The sequence below is a fragment of the Zosterops lateralis genome (genome assembly GCF_965231275.1).
Source record: "Zosterops lateralis genome assembly, chromosome: 9".
NCBI lineage: Eukaryota > Metazoa > Chordata > Aves > Passeriformes > Zosteropidae > Zosterops > Zosterops lateralis.
The window spans coordinates 27,760,054-27,778,500 of record NC_139769.1 but is presented as its reverse complement, the minus strand read 5'-3'; the positions used below and the strand labels follow the sequence as shown (position 1 = coordinate 27,778,500).

The 18,447-nt window shown below is 42.9% G+C and overlaps 1 protein-coding gene across 6 annotated transcripts in view; it reads right to left on the bottom strand.

The window, feature by feature from the left end:
- The window catches only part of RALGPS2 (Ral GEF with PH domain and SH3 binding motif 2), a 113,325-nt gene extending 96,032 nt beyond the window's left edge, over window positions 1-17,293 (bottom strand). For 4 of the 6 annotated variants that reach the window (XM_083867201.1, XM_083867205.1, XM_083867204.1 and 1 more), the window contains exon 1: window positions 16,891-16,996. The gene's annotated coding sequence lies outside the window, so the exon portion shown is untranslated. Of the gene's footprint in view, window positions 1-16,728; window positions 16,835-16,890; window positions 16,997-17,228 lie in introns of those variants that run through there. The other 2 variants (XM_083867202.1, XM_083867203.1) reach the window with 2 other exon arrangements.
- Between the last annotated feature and the right edge of the window lie 1,154 nt (window positions 17,294-18,447).

Below are 18,447 nucleotides of genomic sequence, written 5' to 3'. Positions count from 1 at the left end.
AAGCACTTCCTAATTTACCACTGAGATAAGAGACACGAGAAGGCACACATTGGGTAGAGACCTGACAAAAAGAGATAGGGGAGCATAACATTAAAAACCAGATTATTAAGAGTTGTTAAATATGCAACACTACTAAAACTATTAGAACAAAAAACATTTAGAAATACAGGAAAGCAATGTAATACAGGATAAATAAAACTATCTGATAGACAGAAGAATGAAAAAAAAAAAAGTAGTGAATCATTAAAGGACTCTTGTAGCTGCCTGCTGTAAAATGATGCCACTAAAGCTGTAAGCATCAAGCAGCCACATGAGACCCAGATATTCGCATTAGTTATGGACCAATGCTACCTACAAAACATTGCAAAACAGACACTGATGCTGTACTCTATGCAGTTCTGGTCACCTTGTTTCCAAAACATTTTTGCCATGAAATGCATGCACACAAGGGCTTGCAGGTACTCTGAAGACAGTGAAATGTCTTTTGTAATTGGAACCCACGAGACCTCAGCTTGCTTATGGTACAAAACTGCACAAGGACACACTTGCCACGTTTAACTATCAGAAAGATAAGCCAGAAGTATATAATGCAGATAAACCAGAAGAATAAAATGCAAATTTATGCTCAAAATCTGAGTAACAGCAACTGGGTTCTTGAAGAGTCTTCAGACACCACCAGTGATAGCAAATGTCTCATAGCTGCTTAAGCCCATGCTGGACTCCCTCCTGCAGAAAGCGTGTCCCAGGGGCAGCACAGCTGACCCAGTGACACACACTCCTGCTGGGCACTCAAAGCACTTCTGTGCTCACACAGCTCACTTCTGTCACACACACATTCTTCCCCCAAGCATCAGTTGCACAATAATCACAGCAATATCAGCTGGTTAAGCTCCAAGACAGATGAAATTGGAATCCACGGAATAGCAAGAAAGGGAACAAAAAAGTCTTTCATTAGGTTTGACACTGAAGTTTTAAATAAAAAAAAAGAAGCTCCATTTAAACATGTTCATTTAAATTTAGATTCTCTTTTTCTACCTTAGAAAAGGCTTTACCTGTCAATTAGGTATAATTATTATTCTTTAAGAAGACACTATTCACAGACCACTTTCACTATAATTTGTTCTGAATATATCCTATTGCTGCTTTTATGTACCTCATTTCCCAGCTTTGGGAATGGAAGGAGGCTGGGGGAGAAAGAAAGAGAGAGAACATTAAGGTAACAGCAAGGCTCTGTCTCATTCATATCTTGGTTTCCAGCTATCTAGGTCCCTTCTCTGTGGTTCTTCAGTACCCAGTGCTCTCCTTTTTAATCTCAGGAACTGGTACAACTTGTAGCTCCCATTTCCTCCAATGAGATAAAGAAAGAAAAACCAAACCTGAAAGCCAGAATAACCTTCTCCAGAGCACAAGTTACTCATTTACCAAATCCTATTACAAAATTCAAACCATTTTCTCAGCCTGTCATCAACTTGCAACAACAATCAAGAGCTTCAGCTGAAAATGAAAATTTTTCCAGGTTAGTTACACACAAATAGGAAGGAGATCCTTACCACTCTGACTTCCACCACTCAAAAGCAGCTTTCCTCACCAGACTGACTCAGGGCCAAGACTTAACTGGGAGATTTTCTAGCACAAGGCAACAAATTTTAGTATGAGAACTGGTACACAGCTGCAAGCAGTGGCAGATCCAGGCCCTCACAAAGGCATGAATCAAACAGAAGGAAAAGGATCATTGCAGGCAACAACTGGAGTAAGCCAAAAGTGAACATGTGTACATGCTATTTAGGTTTAGCCTGAGGTCATAAGAGGTTGGTTTTCTGCTAACAAAAGGCCTCTCCAGCAGTGTCTGAGTGTTAAAAGACAAAATATAGGCACACTAAGACAATAACTGCACCAAACCTGAAGAACTTTCGGCTCACAAATCATCAGGTACCTGGTGCTTCTTCCTTCAGAGATCACCAAGAAGCCTCTGTTTGCAGTTCTTAAGAAAAGTGCACAGAAGAAAGTTTTATTCCTTTGGATCTGCCTCCTATTACTTTGCAATTGGTACCAGAAGAGTGGAACTCTGAATTTATGAGACATAGCTTAGTTTCCTTCCCATATACCAAAAGAATAAGCAGTAGGGAATTCTTTTAGCACAGAAATTACATCAAAACTCTAAGGTTCTACCTCTACAACTAAAGCCAACCCGAAGTTTAACTTTTTTGAGGAAAATTTGTTTCCATCCTGAAGAAGAAATTCAGGTTTGCTCAGTGAGGAACCAGAGGAGAATCCCTCCTTGCCTCAAAGACACACAAGAGGAGAAAACATAACCTAGAGACATTTCTGAAGGAAATACTTATTTTCTAGAATAAGAACTAAGAAGATGGCAAAGAAAATAAATAGGGTTTAAACTAGAAGCAAATATTTTTAATTAATTAGGCAGTTCTATAAGACAATAATATTTCCCCCACTGTATTTTCCAAGACTTCCACCACATAGCCGTACAGTGATCAGTTTTGTTTGCAAACAAGAGGAGCAGTAAATGATTAATGTCCTCTGGATTAACTGATGCTCAGTTTGCAAAGTGTTATTATGGCTAAAAAGTGCAGGCACAATATCAGTGGAGTTAATACAGGAAGAACACATCTGTGGGCATCATTCTGAACAAGGAAGTCATATTTAAGAGAATGTAACAGTGGAGCACTGAATGCTGCTAACATGGACTTCAGGATCCAAAAATTCTTTTCAGAGGTACTTAGATCCAGTTCTGCTTTGTTTGAGGATAATACAAACAACACATGAATAGGGAAGAATTGTTAAGACTGTGCAACAGCAAAAATATCACATCTCGCAGTGAAAAGTCTCTAGAACTGCCTTCTATATTCCTAGCTTTTTAAAAATTGTTTTCAATAAAGCAACACAAAAAATGTCAGCAGAAGGCAGACTTGAAGAAAAATCATTGTAATGATCTGCAAATGGATCCATGCAGGTATCATTGCCTTCTCTCAAAAGAAAGTGCTACACAGGAAAACAATTTCGGAAAAATACTTGAATATAATTTTATGTACAATGGCACACTTGCAAGTTCTGAGACAGGAATGACAAGTGACAGCCTGAACTTTGTTACTGTCTGCAAACAGACTACAGGAACTCTGACATGAGCAATCACCACCACTCATATGCCAAAAGCACATGCAAGAAAAAGAACTGACAAAAACTAAGCCCTACACATCACACAGGGATATAAAGAAAACTCAAATTTCCATGCCCACTCCTGTAGGCATTAAGTGCTAGAATCAAAATTGAAAACATTCAAACCAAAATTAAGATGATCAAATCATCCTAGAACAGATTTTTAACAAGAGAGAAATGAGAAAGTCCCAATTGTTGCTGAGTAACAGCCTCCAAATCCACAGAATCAAGGACTTGGTACATCCATCATCCTTGACTGTACCTTTTGTACAATATGGTAAAAAAGGTTGACATTTAAGGAAAAGAAGTCAAAACTCCTCCCCTGCTGAATGCCTGACCTTCTCACTCAGAAGAAAATAGTGGTGAGAGAACATTTTACTGTATTTCTTTATCAATTCACCAAGAAACACTAAGGAGCTTTCTCAAGGGGGACACACAGTATCTTAGTCTGGTTTAAAATTCAGCTTTCAGAGAGATGAGTGCAGCCTTTATCAATAAAACCTGGGATAACATTTCAGCAATGATCTCTATAATTATTCTTTTCTGAACATCACACATCGATATGCACCGTTGCTATAGAAATGGTGCTAACAGGAAAAAAATCTATCAGCCTCTGAACTGCCTGTTTGGTATGGGGACTATTATGGGAAACTACAACAGACATTTAGGGAAGAGAGCTGGATCTTCTGCCTGTGTCACTACCCCCTGCATTCATTGCTGGAAGTGTGTCAAGCCCAGGGTAGACAACTTCAACAAGCAAACAACACACAAACCAGTTACTTTTCAGTCTGGGCATCCCATTCACCTCCTTTCCATATTTCTAACTCCCTTTGGGAGAGCCTCACACACAGCTAAAGACCCAAATACTCATTGTTTAATGTTAAATCCCTTTCTCCACCCAAGATCAGTCAGCAATTGGTGACCACCAAAGCTTTATCTGTCTAATAAAACATGACAGAAACCAAGTCACATAGAAACCCAGAGACCAAGTTAATTCAAATACAGGACCCCAACAGTCAGATGGCCTGACCATTTCCCAGGGACCCACTCAAAGTGCCTGAAACTGTTGATAAATAATATGGTTCCTTCAACTGAAATAATTCAGAGTGAATGTTTTCATGAAGGAGGGCAGTGTATTTTTAAGATGCTCTCAGACTTTTTTCTTGTTATCAAAATAGAAACTTTGAGTAGACCACAGGGCAATGGTGTCTCTTTAGACACTCAAGGTAGACAAGAATTTCTTTGAAGGCCTGAAATTCTGGTAAACCCATTTATTGTTTGTGCACTAACAACAATAATCCAGTCACCAGAAAAATCTCAATGTGATTTCAGGTAAATGGGCAGTATAAATGAGAGCCCTGCTGGAGCCATTTCTAATCCATCTATCTACATTATTGATGAAAGGATATGGCCTAAAGAGAGAATGACATAATAAATATCTACAGAACTGGTGTAACTGACGTAGAATACAATGCTTTCTAGAAGACATCAAAAAGACACTGAGATGTAGCAGCACAAGCATTAATTTGAAGAGCACAGCTGGCAAAGAGTAAGAACCAGCTATACAAAATCATTTGTATACCTCTAAGGGCAGTAAAGGCAAGCCTTAAATTCTTGTTACGAAACCAAGAGAAAGACACTGCAGGGGCAAGATTAATGACATACTTTTGATACAGACTGTCAAGAAGGATTTTTAAGATTATTCCAGCACTATGAATTCAGCACAGTATGTTCACAAGTGATACCCTACCCAACTACTTGGGTATTTGAGCTATTCAGTGGATGACTGGATAATTATCACTCAAACATATCCTTAAGCTCACAAAACACAGCTGGGTCCATTTCTGCCAAATCAATGAAAGCAGATATTAAAGATTGATTTAAGTGTAGATATGTGCAAGCTGGAAACTTGGGTCCAAGAATAATGACAGAGGTATCCTGCACACAATATAGTTGTGACAGATTTGAAGGAAAATGGTGTTTTGAATGTAAACTACTGGTTTACAGCAGATAACACTTTCCCTTTAAGGAAACCATGCTATTTAACATTTGAGTTAACTAAAAAGAGAATTATATTCATCTTTTTGTTAATCTTTTATCTAACAGATAAAAAGTAAACCTAGAATGCTATAATGAAGAAAATGCATGGCATGACAGGGCAGACTATGACAAGTACGGATATAAAACCCATAGTCGTGTGACCACGAAGTGATGGTAACTTTATCTTTAAAAAGCTCACAGATTAGAATCTTCCAATAAAATCCCCTATCTGCTACTTCACTAAGAGCTAAAATCTCTAATCTTAGCAAAATGATTGAAAAATGCTTTGCTTTCCTTTCCAGGTTCACCAAAACCATCACAGTGATAAAGCAGCACAAAGCTCAGGGAAACCACAATTAGAAGAACTAAAGCAAAGATTCTTAGATCCTTCGACATCTGCCCGGTAAGGATTCCTGTTCCCTGGCAACATCTGGCAGGAAATCCTGCAAGAATTCTGTCTTAAATTTTGCACAAACATCTTCTTTCCCCGTTCTGCAGAGAGGACATCTTCTGGCCCAGAATAACCAACAACACTGGCTTTTTCTAAAGCAACGGACATTGGTCATTCTGGACAAACCAACAGAAATTATTTCTTCACCTCATCTAAATGAAAATAGAACCCTTCTTTGAGCCCTGCCATACCCTGTATTGCTGCCTTAAAACAAAAATTCAGCCACATAATCATGTGGCTTTGCTAAGACAAGCATTTTTGCTCTCATGCAAGATTCACCTTGAAGAGGAGGAAAAACCATAAAAAACGGCCATGACTAACACAGAGAACTGAAAGGGTCTGAGCAATTGTTTCTAAGTATTTGGAATGAGTAGCCTAAGTTACAGTTTGGATAAGGATTTGATGCTGCTTTGTCATTACTGTCATTAAACTGTCCCTGTTCTGGAGGTACAAGGAAATCTGTCAACATTAGAAGGATGAGTGGACACCAAAGAGGGAGCAGCTTTGCCTGAGCAACAAAAAAGCCCCAGTAAAAAGAAAGCCGTGCTGGGAAACAAACTCAGCTGGGAGAGCTCGACAGGGAACCCAATTAAATATATACATGTGTGTGTGTATATATATACACACAAAACTGATTAAGATCTTTCAGTATTGTCTCAAAGTCAAGATCATCCATATCACACAGCTAAAAAACCAAAGGAAAACACAAATTAGTAAAGCATTTCCTCATTCTGTACTAGCAGGAACCAAGTTGCCTGTTACCTGCTGAAAGAATGGCTGAAAAAGTCAATACCTTGGCTGCACTTTGAAAACACTTTAGTCTTTTAGTTTCATGTTCAGCTTGCCAAGTAGGGGAGGTTCATGCTGGTCCTGCTGTTATTTAAACATAAAAGAGAACCAGCCACATCATAAATAGGGCATTAGTACCTGATAGCTGAAATACAGTGAAGTCACCAGCCACAACATGGTTAGTGTGTTTTGGCAGGTGATACTTTTGAAACAGCTTTATCACTTAAAAGCAAAGATATTTTAATTACCTATACAAATTTACCTTTCACTACCTCCAAGACAACAAATTAAAACTACCTAAGCAAAACCAGGCAACACAACTACCAATTTAAGTGCAATATTCATATAGGGATTTACAGGGTCTTTCTGACAGAAAAACCTAGTTTGTTCACAAACAACAGAGCAGGGCTTTCCAGGGGAGTTGTGTGTGGCTAATAAACACCATTAATCTGACAGAGCTGGCAAACATCAGCCAGCAGGGCTGCTCTAGCAGAGACTGCTGCAGAAACCAGCTCCCCCACTGACAAATGAAACCAATTCAACATCAGCTCACCCTGGGACCCAAGGACATGCTCAACCCAGCCCCATAACCAAAAGAGAACACAATTCACAGGTGGCATCTCCAACCTAGGCAAGGCTCCTTTATTTCTTCCATGATATGTTCTCTGATTTTAAGTATTGTTACATTAAAAATCATCAGCCTCCTCATAACTGGAGAAGACGCTAATTATGAATTCCAAAACACAGCAATTTTTTCCTGTAAGCAAAGCACTTCTACCAACTTTAGGAGAATCAGAAATAAAGAAAAAGCCACAAAGAAACAGTGATCAGCAAATCTAAAGATAAGATCATAGAAACACACTCTACTGCCCTGGGGAAAAAAAGATATCCAATTCCATTAATGGGCTGGAACGTAATAGGGAAAGATGACACCAGAGAAGGAGACAAGCAACAAAACCTTCAGTTGCTGAAGTCCATCACTTCTCCTCATCTTCCCTCCCTCACTTCAAGTAAAATCAAGAAGATATCCATGACATTCAGTAGCAGACACAGAAATCTGACACCTCAAAGCAACACAGAACTCCAGCAAATCCCAAGGCAGCAAGGGAAGCCTGTCTTTTCCTAGTCCCTGGAGAGATCTCACCTCTGTCCATGTCCTTTAACTCCACTACTGTCTGGTTCTGTTTTCCATTTAAGATTATTACCTCATAAAAACACACAAAGAAAAAGTAAGCAAAATAATTTCCAAAGTCAGGAAAATAGGAGTTACCTTTAAAAAAAAACAAAACAGGTACAGCTGAAATAAAGGTATAAACTCTTCTAAAATATAGCTTTGTTTATAAATGAGAGATTTAACAAAAGTTTTGCGGGTGCAATAGCTTAGCAAGACATCTCTTATGTTTGTCTGATAAATAATGCAAGGAGCTATCTTCCCTTTTTAGCAGTATCACTTAACAGATGCCGACTGGATTTCTACATCTGTCTAACAGTGCAACACAAATACAACACACCTCTGAGTCATGTCAACAACAGATCTGCACAACAGATTTCACATCTTCCAAACATACCCTTTATAAAAGACTTTGGCCCCAACAATGCCCCTTCAATTAATGTCTTTACTGTCTTGTAAGTGATACAATTCAGATCAAGAATTATTCTTCAACAAAACCACATCAGCCTCAAATCAATAGTGCATATTGTTTACCCCTCTTACTTTAAACATGCTTAACAATTCATACCCATTTTGCATACTTGCTAAGTTTTTCTCATAAGCCCTGACATGATGTCACCTTAAATACTTTAAAACTTTTCCCTGTACATACAAAAAAAAAAAAAAAAAAAAAAAAAAAAAAAAAAAAAAAAAGCAGCAATGTGCAACAACAAAAATGTGAATATTTCTTTCCCCTCTCCCTCCCAGTGGTATGGCATTCATGACCAAGACCAGAAGAAATTAAAACAGTTCCAGCTGTTGGTCTCTGACAGTTTTAGACCTCTCTTCTTAACCAACCCGTGTCCCTGAATACCAGCTTATCCACAGCTATAGAAAGACCTCTTTGAAGATAAATTAAATTGCCTTATCTGAAACATGAACAAGGTCCTAATTGAAGATACCTTCCCACCACTAAGACAGCTTCAGAAAAGAATCAAGACTGACTTTTCAGAAGTATTAAAGTCAAGTCACAGCATGAAATACAGTTCAAGTTTTGTCATCACATAGACCCTATCCACATTAAAAAAAAAGCCAACGAGTTAATTAAGTACAAGGGCAAGTCATTACATGCAGGCACTGAGGAAGCTGCACACAAGCAGGTCCTGGAGCACTCCCTCTCTTACCTGCCATTCCTCAAAGGTAAAGAAATACTGCACCTCAAAAGTAGCTTTTTTCACTTCATATTGCTTTAATGTGCCTGCAGCTTTGTAAAACACCGTACATCTGGCACCCACCTCCAGTGACAACTTATCATCCTGCCTTTTTGTTTCATCTCCTGACTACTATTTGGTTAACATAATTTTCCTGTCCAAATTCCTTTAAAATTATTCCAGGTAGATATTTAACCACTTTAATAGATATAGGCAGTAGAGCTGAACAATCTCCACAAATAAAATCATCTTTTGCCAGTATACCTACAAGTACCTAAGGGTTTAAAAGATAATCAAAGAATCACAGTTTCATACTGCTATTAGATTTGCTACTGCCACCTTCCTTTGTCCAATGTAACACAATATGTATTGGTTTAAAGCACCATTAAAAACTTAGCAAGGCATATCACTAGGAAGACCAACATCTATTATCAAAGAGCTACCTGGCAAAATCTGTACGAAATAAATACAAAACAGGCCCAGCCTATGAGGGAAAAAAATCCCAAAACCCAAAGGAGGATTATAAGAAATTATGTATCATCAACAGAGCAAACAACCAGTAAAAGGATGGTGAGTGAAGCAGTTTTCAAACACAAAGTAGCAAAAACATTTCTACCAGAGAGGGACATTTGCTATTACATAAATAACACAGAAAAGTTTCCTAAGAAACCACACACCTGACACCCTCAGTGAATGACATTTTAAAAGGTAATAATAATAAAGCCTTATAGCTAGGTAATGTTTAACCTTATTTTATCATGAGGCAGACCTGCAAGGGCCACGTTTTACTCACCCTAACAAATGCCTCAAGTTTCAGGCTGCTCACTGTCCACCACACTCATGTGTCTCAGAAGCAGACGGTTTGTCTGTAGCTGAGAAGAAATCTTCCTAATACTTCAGTAATTTTGCACTCTGAGCTCTAGAAAATCACTTCAACTGCATGGAAGGACTGAACTCAATGGATTCTACTCTTATCCATTATTCTTTTCCAAAATACCTGTTGGCATATTTCTGTAGAAGTCTGATCAATAACAATATCAAAATTATTTAAAGGTTCTTACCAGACAAGCCTGATGACTAATGCCTAAACAAACTGGTCAGTCTAAAAGTACATGACTAATATTCTAAAAATAAACTAGATAGCTGCCACTACTCAGGTAGACTTACCAATAAAGCACATGGGAAAAGTGGCTGTTGGCAGAGTGGTCTGGACCTGCCAGCACCAGCAGCACTGTTCAGGTGCCCTTTAACCACACAGGGAAAGTTAATGACACGACAGTGGGAGAGGAAGTACAACAATGGTGAGTCATCCACGTAACCATCATGTGCTTTATCAATACACTTTGTAATATTAAAGTTACTAATTAGTGACAGCACAAAACAGTGATGCAGTAATGGGGGAGTGAGCAGCTTGAATCTTTGGACCTTTTTATCTTTTACTGATCTGGCACTCAGAACTGACATGCATTTTGAAATCCACAACAAACACGTAGGAAACTATGCAATGCTACCGGCATTCTAACACCTCACATCTAACTGCAGATGCTTTTGCAATCCCTAAAATACTTCACAGACTTCTGGACATGATAAGCTACATTACCAGGTTTCCACCAACAACATCATCATTCTCAACTTACTTCACCAGCCTACTGGTAAAAGATGCAACAATGGTAGAGTTTAGCTCTGTGCAAAAGGAACTTTCAGAAGTGCCACAAGGATCCTAAAGTGCCTCAAATTTTTCTGCATAAAATCTGAAACAAAGTTTATCCCAAGCTCCCAGACTTGCACACCCAGCTAGGGAGACAGGTGTCATTTGATCCACTTTTGATTTCAGCTAATTTATGGCAACTTGATTTTATAATTGCCAATCATCTCCACCACTAATCCTTTTTCCTGTTCCTTTCTCTGCGACAACATTAGCCCAAGATTTTGTATAGCTGAATTGAACAGTTTGGGGGAGCCATCAAACTGAAAACAAGACAAGGAGGGGGAGAAGCCTAATTTCTTAGCTGGGTAAGTTCCCTGATGCAGTTCTCTCTCCTGCATTATCTATTTCTGCCAATACAGGGTGAGAAGTGAGCAGTCAATAAATAAGCTGCCTCACTGCACATGGGGTCACAATCTAATTCAATTACAAACCAACTTAGATTAGTTACAACTGGGGAGGACCCCAAAGTCATCAAGCAAGAGACAGAAATTCAGAGCAATTAGAAGATTACACAAACAACCTGGCAATAAAACAAGTGGACTAGAAACAACCATTTACAGAGTTTATAAATTTGAGTTTTACACAGAAGTCACAAGTCTACCTGTGCTTACACACCTCCTCAGACAAATTCATATAAGAAGCTAATAAAGAAAAACGGCAATTTGAGAAAACGGTAATTTTCACTGGAGGCTTCTGCCTGCCTACACATTAACGTGAAAAGGATATACCACAGCAGAAAATGTGCTTTGTACTAGTCCTGTTTATTCACTTATTGGTCTAAGTCCAGCCACTCTGTGACATTATATCACTAATTCTAAATCTAAATGAAAATATAATACTATAGTCTAGACAATTACCCCAAACCCTGGGCACATTAATAATGTGATAAAAGCAATCCAATTTACAAACTGCATTAAGATCACTTTTTTCAGGATCTCTGCCAGTTTTATCTAGCCACTATTATCTAAGAAATACACCTTCAACTTCTGAAAAAGATCAATATCCTTCTTCCCCAGCACAATCAATCCAAGCCCATTTCAATGAGAGCAGATTCCAGAGTCTCCAAGCTGTCCCTTAATGAATAATGAGGCAGGCATAAATCAAACAGCTTTTAATGCCACACTACTACAGCAATGGTCAGAGCATGGACAACCAGACCCAGGTCACTTCAGACTTAACTGATTGCTGCCAATAGCACAGCTCCATTAAAGAGGAAAAGAGGTGACACATACATATCCCAAAGCATAAGAGCCACTGAGGCAGCTCCAAACCAGCAAAACCTTCTAAACCACATTCTGCATCCAAATCACTTTAAAGCAGAATTACAGCACGAGAGCCAGGGTATCTCAAGCTTGTCCTCTGCAAACCCTGTTACCCATTTCTTCTCTGAGCACTTCAGCCCTCAGACAGCTGATGGACACACAGGACAAGCAGTGTAAGTCAGGAGATTCCTGAGCTCCAAGAAATTAATAAATGGGGCCAACCACTTTTTGGCAGAGGAGCTCACAGCAAGCTTGACAATCAAATTCCCTCACTGGCAGTTCTGCTTATGCCTTGGGCATGCTGGTTTCAACTCCTTAACTGACCCAAGCTTGACGTATTTCCTTACTTGCACTAGGAACTACTACTTACTACTAGGAACTACCTAAAACCCATGGGAAGAAGGGCAAAGACAACTTCCAGTCAAATTTTCCAAATCTAATCAGTGGGGGGGGGGGGTGTCTCAGCCTCCCAAAGACTTAAAAAAATTATTTTATTGCTTCAATATGATTGCTAAGAACAAGTAATAAACGTGAGTCACCAGAGGGCACTAACACTTCTACCAAATGGCAAATGCAGTCCTTCAATTAGGGAGGCTGATAATTACATCCACATCATCATGTATATTTTATCTGGATTGAACTTCAGCCAGCTTGTTCTAATCCATGTTCAAATCTCAACTACATACTGATGAGGCACTGAGCTACATTAACTGTTGTGGTCACACTTGAAATACATGGGAGAGACTCACAGTCTCCTCACACAGACCAGGGAAAATAGGCCAGGCACATGTTCACACACAATCTCAAGCCTACAGGATGTATATGTACCTCTAAATACAAATGAAATTCTGAAACAGGCATGGAGAATAAGCCACAAGTCCTGCATCTCAAAGAAACGGAATACATAACTATTCCTACGAGTTTGAATCAAGATCTCTCCTATCATAGGGAACTGCAAGCAACATCTGCCCGTAAAAGAGAAAAGGGAAAGGCTTCCCCTTGACCATCAAGCAGCAATGGATGTGCTGTTCTCTCATGTCTGGCATCAAATCAACAGCCTTAATCTTTAACAAAGGAGGCTGCTCTTTACCACTGAGAAATAGGCAGATTTTTAAACCACAAATATGATGCTCAGGAGGGGCTGATAAGAGAGTTTCTTGATATTCTGACCAAGCAGCTCTAGAGCGTCTCTGTGCCAGCCCAAGGTGTGCACTGCAGCACAGCCAGGGAGTTTCTGGGGCAGGAAACCTTGACTTGTTGATGCAGTTGATACAAAGAGCCAAAACACACCTGAACAGTGCAGACCTATAGAAATAATGGCAAAGTCTCCAGGCCCTGCATGGTACAATACTGCTTCTTTTCCCAGTTTAACCTAAACTGTCATTCTTGTAGTCAGGACTGCAGGACAACAAAGACATGGGAAGAGAAAGTGAATCCTATCCTTATGGAAAAGCACACCTTATGCACCGAGCTGTTGTTTGTCTTTGCTGAAGTTACTGACATGTAAAAAGTTACAGTGACAATAAGGCTGGGGTAGGAAGCACTCTGTGAGCAAACTCAGGGGATCTCCATGGGTTCAAGGAAGACACCACTTGTGCCATATGACAGTCTACAACCCATGTGGAAACCCCTGGGGAATTCTGAAAACACCAGCTGAGAGTGTACCAGAGCAGCACACCTCAGAGCAGTGAGTCCAAGAAAGTAAAGATCAGCCTTATATGCAGGTCAGGAACACTGAATTTTAAAGTACTTTGTGGTGACTCACTAGACTTGCCAGTGTTTTATTTGCTGTACTGTAAGATTTACCCAACAGGTCCCATTTTTGAGACAAACTCTCCTATAAACTGAAGCCCAGACTGGGAACAGCCTCCCTTGGCCACGAGCCGGTTCAACACCCATCATTTCTGCCAGTCCAACCTCTGAGTCCCAGCAAGCAGCTCCAGTGCTCACAGCACACCACAAAGCCTGATACACCTCCTTGCTTCAGACGTGGGGGCAGCCTGTCCCTGTTCCCTCACCTTGTCCACGTCACAGAGCTCCTCCTGACTGCTCAGAGCCAGCGCTGGGAGCCCTTCCACACCTCACCCTGGCTCTGATCTCGGGTGGCCCTTCCTGCTGGGGACCAGCCTCCCCACAGCCAGGACTCCAATGCCACTCTCCTTAGAATCCTACAGGGCTTGTATGGATCTTTGTAAAGGAAAAAGAGTTGCAGTCACACATCCACATGTTCCAGAGGACTGAGCATACAGAGAATCTACTTAAAACACCCAACCGCAACATTAAGACACACTCGCTCCAGCAGTCCTTTAAAGTGATTAATTCATAAACAGACAAAACATGAAGCCCACAAAGCTTCTGTTCATGCAGTAACTATGACACACACACTTATATTAAAAGATGATTCCTACTGCAGCAGTTGCAGGTATTTAAATGCAGAGGTTTTTAACAGAAATGTTTCCTCATTGTTTTGAAAATATATTTCCAAGTCTGTTTTCTAACAAGAGCTGTAAATCAACTTGGAAGATAAATATATCGCGTCTTTGGTGGCTTATAGTTTGAAAAAATGCAACCAATTACACTCTCCACCCCTAAAGGATATGTTCAACTCAGCTTTAGTTATTGAATAAAAGGAGGAGCTCAAATGACTCAGCTTCAAGCAAATATAAAGGGAAAGATTAACCCCTAATCTCAATGAAAAAAACAGTGGAACAAACTGATTAAGATGGAGGTGTGGCTTGTCAATTCACATCTTTTAATATTCAAACACATCAACTAGAACATTAATACACCATGACTGCATTACTTTTCTATACAAACACAGTCCACTTCAAAAATCAAAATTTACACAAGTAGTTAAGTTAAAGTCAGCCCTGTATCTTCATTCTTGTACCTTAGTGCTGAGCAGCATAAAGATCAATAAAACATCAAAATACTGGCATTTTTCATCTATAGTCACCAGACAAGACAGAAGCGTGAAAAGGAAAAGACCTCTCCAAAATTCTGCAGGGAAACCCCCACATTTCTACCGGAAAAAAAACCCCTAAAAACCCCAACAAAACCCACTAGTGAGTAAATAGAATAACCTCAGGAAGGGGGTTTTCTTGGAGGGGGTGCATTGTCTCAACTGGACTGAGTTAAACATTTCTTATTAAAATGCAGCAAAATAAATGACAAGGTAGAATATTTCACAGGGGGGCTCACAGGCGCCAAGGGACTGCTGTACATCCTCCACATGAATTCACAAGTGCTTGTCCCCCATCTCAGCCATGCCACACCAGCATCTCAGTGCACAACACACCCCCAGCTGTGCTGGAGGAATATTCAATTCCAGACTAGCCAGAGTGTTCCTTTACACGCAGCCCAAATTCCAAACACAGATGTCACCAGAGGGCAGCCTCTCAATTCCAGTGACCCAGCTTTAGCCAACTTCTGAGCAGGACTGCAGAAAACCCATGAGCAGGGATGTGCAGAGGCTGTGCAAAGCAGGAATAGTTCTGCTTCCACAAGGAATTCCCTTTAAAAAAAGCCCAGCATAGAAATAAAATTAAAAAAAAACAAAAAAACAAAAAAACAAAAAAACCCCTTACTTATATAACCTAGAAACATAAACTATTTTTCAGAGTAAACATAGACATTGCTAGAAAAAAAACACAATTATCAACTTCTGTACAATGTTATGCTGTGGCACTTGATGGTGCCAACTCAGTCCAGCTGTTTGGGCACCCATGTGGATCACATAACTCCCAAAAGCAGAGTCCAAGGCAGCACAGCTCATGCAGAGGTGCCTATGGAAGTCCTCTGGCTCTGCTATCACATACTACAATACTACATGAAAATAACGCATGAGTAGTTTTCAAGCTTTGCTCCATCCATTAATTTCTAATGTCTTGTTAAGAGTTAATAATGTTTTAAAACAAACACCTGGTAAGTTGAAGTCCATTAAATAAAATTACGCACAAGCAGTAAATCATTATATAGGTTTATATAGGTTATATAGGTTTATATATCAAAAAGGGTCTCAAACCACCAGTTTGCATGAACATAATGTCATACTCATTTTGTTTAGAAATAAACCCCACTATAGTACAACTAAAATGAAGTCAGCTGCAGAAGCAAGCAGTGATAAGAGAAAAAGAGGAAATAATCATTGTGCATCACATATTTTCCAATCCTGAGAAAACCTGTAGGCCTATCAAACATGTGATTGCCTGGTTATCCACCGATCCCATTTGAAAAGAAATAGTCTCCACCTCTTCTAGCTATCTGTGACTGCAAAGCTCCTTAATTCAGCAGAGGCACAGAAGGAGGGGTGCAGGAACAAGACCTGTGCAGAAGCACCTTTTTTCAGTAGAGGGATCTCTCCAATAGTGTCAGTATAGGAAACCTGCAAACAGATACACACATCCACAGAATTTCACCAGGCCTATAACTACTATTAAACCCACAGGGCAAGTTACTCCAAACTATTACCTGCCATCACCACTCATCGTGGTTTGAAATATGTCTACAGAATTGCTTCTCCAGCATCTGCTACCAGAAGAGAAATAATGCTAAACACGCCTCATGTCTAATAAACAGCAACTATTTATCCATCCTCTAAAGCAGATTCCCGTCTACTGGGAGGCAACATGCTCTGAAATTACCCTGGTTTACATGGAAGTGATGCGACGTGGTGTTCATCCCGTGCTTACAGCCACTGCCCATGTTGTCGCTCGTGTCCTCACCCCTGGGCACTGCCCTGCCCCTCGTGTCCCCATCCCTCCGTGCTGCCCTGCCCCTCGTGTCCGCATCCCCTGCCCTGCCCTGTCCCCGTGCCCCGGTCCCGGGCCCATCCCCGGGGCAGGACCGATGGATAGCGGTATCTCGCCGCCACAGCCTCCGCTCCGCCCCGGCCGCCCTCCGGCCCCGCGGTGCCCCACGCGGCTCTGCCCGGCCCCACGCACCGACACCCCGTCCCCGAGGGCTCCACACACGGCACAGGTGGGGTGTCCGCGTTATAACCCACTCTTCAGCCCCGCAGGCAGGCACCGGGGGGGCCGAACATCTCCCCCCGAGCCCCGCATGCCCCCGTCCCACAGCCAGGCTATGCCCCGCCGCGTACACACCGGCGAGAGGGGGCTCCGCTCCCCGCCACCCCCGGGCCAGGAGGAGGAGAAGGAGGAGGAGAGGAGAGGAGAGGGCGGCAGGTGGGCGGTGGAGCCCCGGGGGGGCCGGGACCCTCCCCGGATCTGGGAGGGGACGGAGCGCCTCCAATCCCCGGCCGGCAACAGCCCTGCAAGGCCCGGCGTGCGAGCCGGGGTGAAGCCTCCTTTCTTCTCTCCTCCTCCTCCTCCTCCTCCTCCTCCTCCGCTGAGGAGCCGGACAATGAGCCCCGCGGAGGCGGGCGCCGGCTCCCTCCTCCTTCTCCTCCTCCCTGGCGCGACAGCGCAGCAGCGCAGCTCACCTGCGAGAGGGGGATGGATGGCGGCGGGGCGGCCGCTCGGAGGTGCTGCCGGCGGGGCCGCGGTGTGTGCGCGGCTCCGTGCGCGCCCCCGGCTCGGCAGGCGCGGGGCGGCCGCGGCCACGCTCCCCCTCCCTCCCTCCCTCACATACACACACACACACACACACACACACACACACGGGCTGGGGGGGTGGGGGGGGGCAGCCGCCCCGCCCGCGCATGCGCGCAGAGACACCCACCCACCTCCCCCCCCCCCGAGCCGCCTCCTCCCGGCGCCGCGCGCGGGCCGCGCACGCGCCGCCTGAACCCCGCCCGGCGCTGAGGGCGGCGAGTTCCGCCGCGCGCGCCCCCACGGCAGCGCTGAGCGTGGAGAGACCCCCGGCACCGGCACCGGCACCGGCACCGCCGGGTCTGACCTGTGACCGGCACCGCCGGGTCAGCCGGCCCGCGGTACTTCCATGCCACGTCCCGAAACACCTGCAGGGACGGTGACTCCGCCGCCTCCCCGGGCAGCCCGTTCCAATGTTTAATTACAGAATGCTGGTGTTGTTAGCGTTGGAAGGGACCTGTGGACGTTATCCGGTCCAAGCCCCCTCCCCAGGCAGGTCACCTGGGGCAGGTGACACAGGGACGCGCCCAGGCGGGTTTGGAATGTCTCCTCAGAGGGAGACTCCACGCCCTCCCCGGGCAGCTGTTCCAGTGCTCTGCCGCCCTCGCTGCAAAGTTCATTTACATTTACATCTTCACCCTTTCTGTGAAGGAATTCCTTCTGCTGTCCAGCCTAAACCTCTCCTGGCAGAGTTTAGGGCCATTCCCCCTCGTCCTGCCCCTCGTTCCCTGGGAGCAGAGCCCGGCTGGCCCTGGCCGCGCCCTCCTGTCAGGGCGTGTGGGGAGCGAGCAGAGCCCTCCCGCGCCTCCTTTAACCCGGGCTCAGCGCTCCCTCCCTGAGGCGCCGCTCCCTAAAGAGCGAAAACACAACAGGGACAAGGTAAGTAATAAAAAGTAAAAACTACTGCATTGCTAAGAACTCTGTTCTGAAGGGATGCAGTGCAATGAGTTTTATGATTTCCTTCTCTGCTCCCACAGTCGTTACAGACTAATCGGCCTATGGAGCGGGGAAAGCAAGGCCTTCAAGGTGATTACACCATTTCTGGAGTGAAAGCCCTCAGAAAACCACAAGGTTTTGCAAGAGTTGCTCTCCAGTCACCAGAGCTGGCAG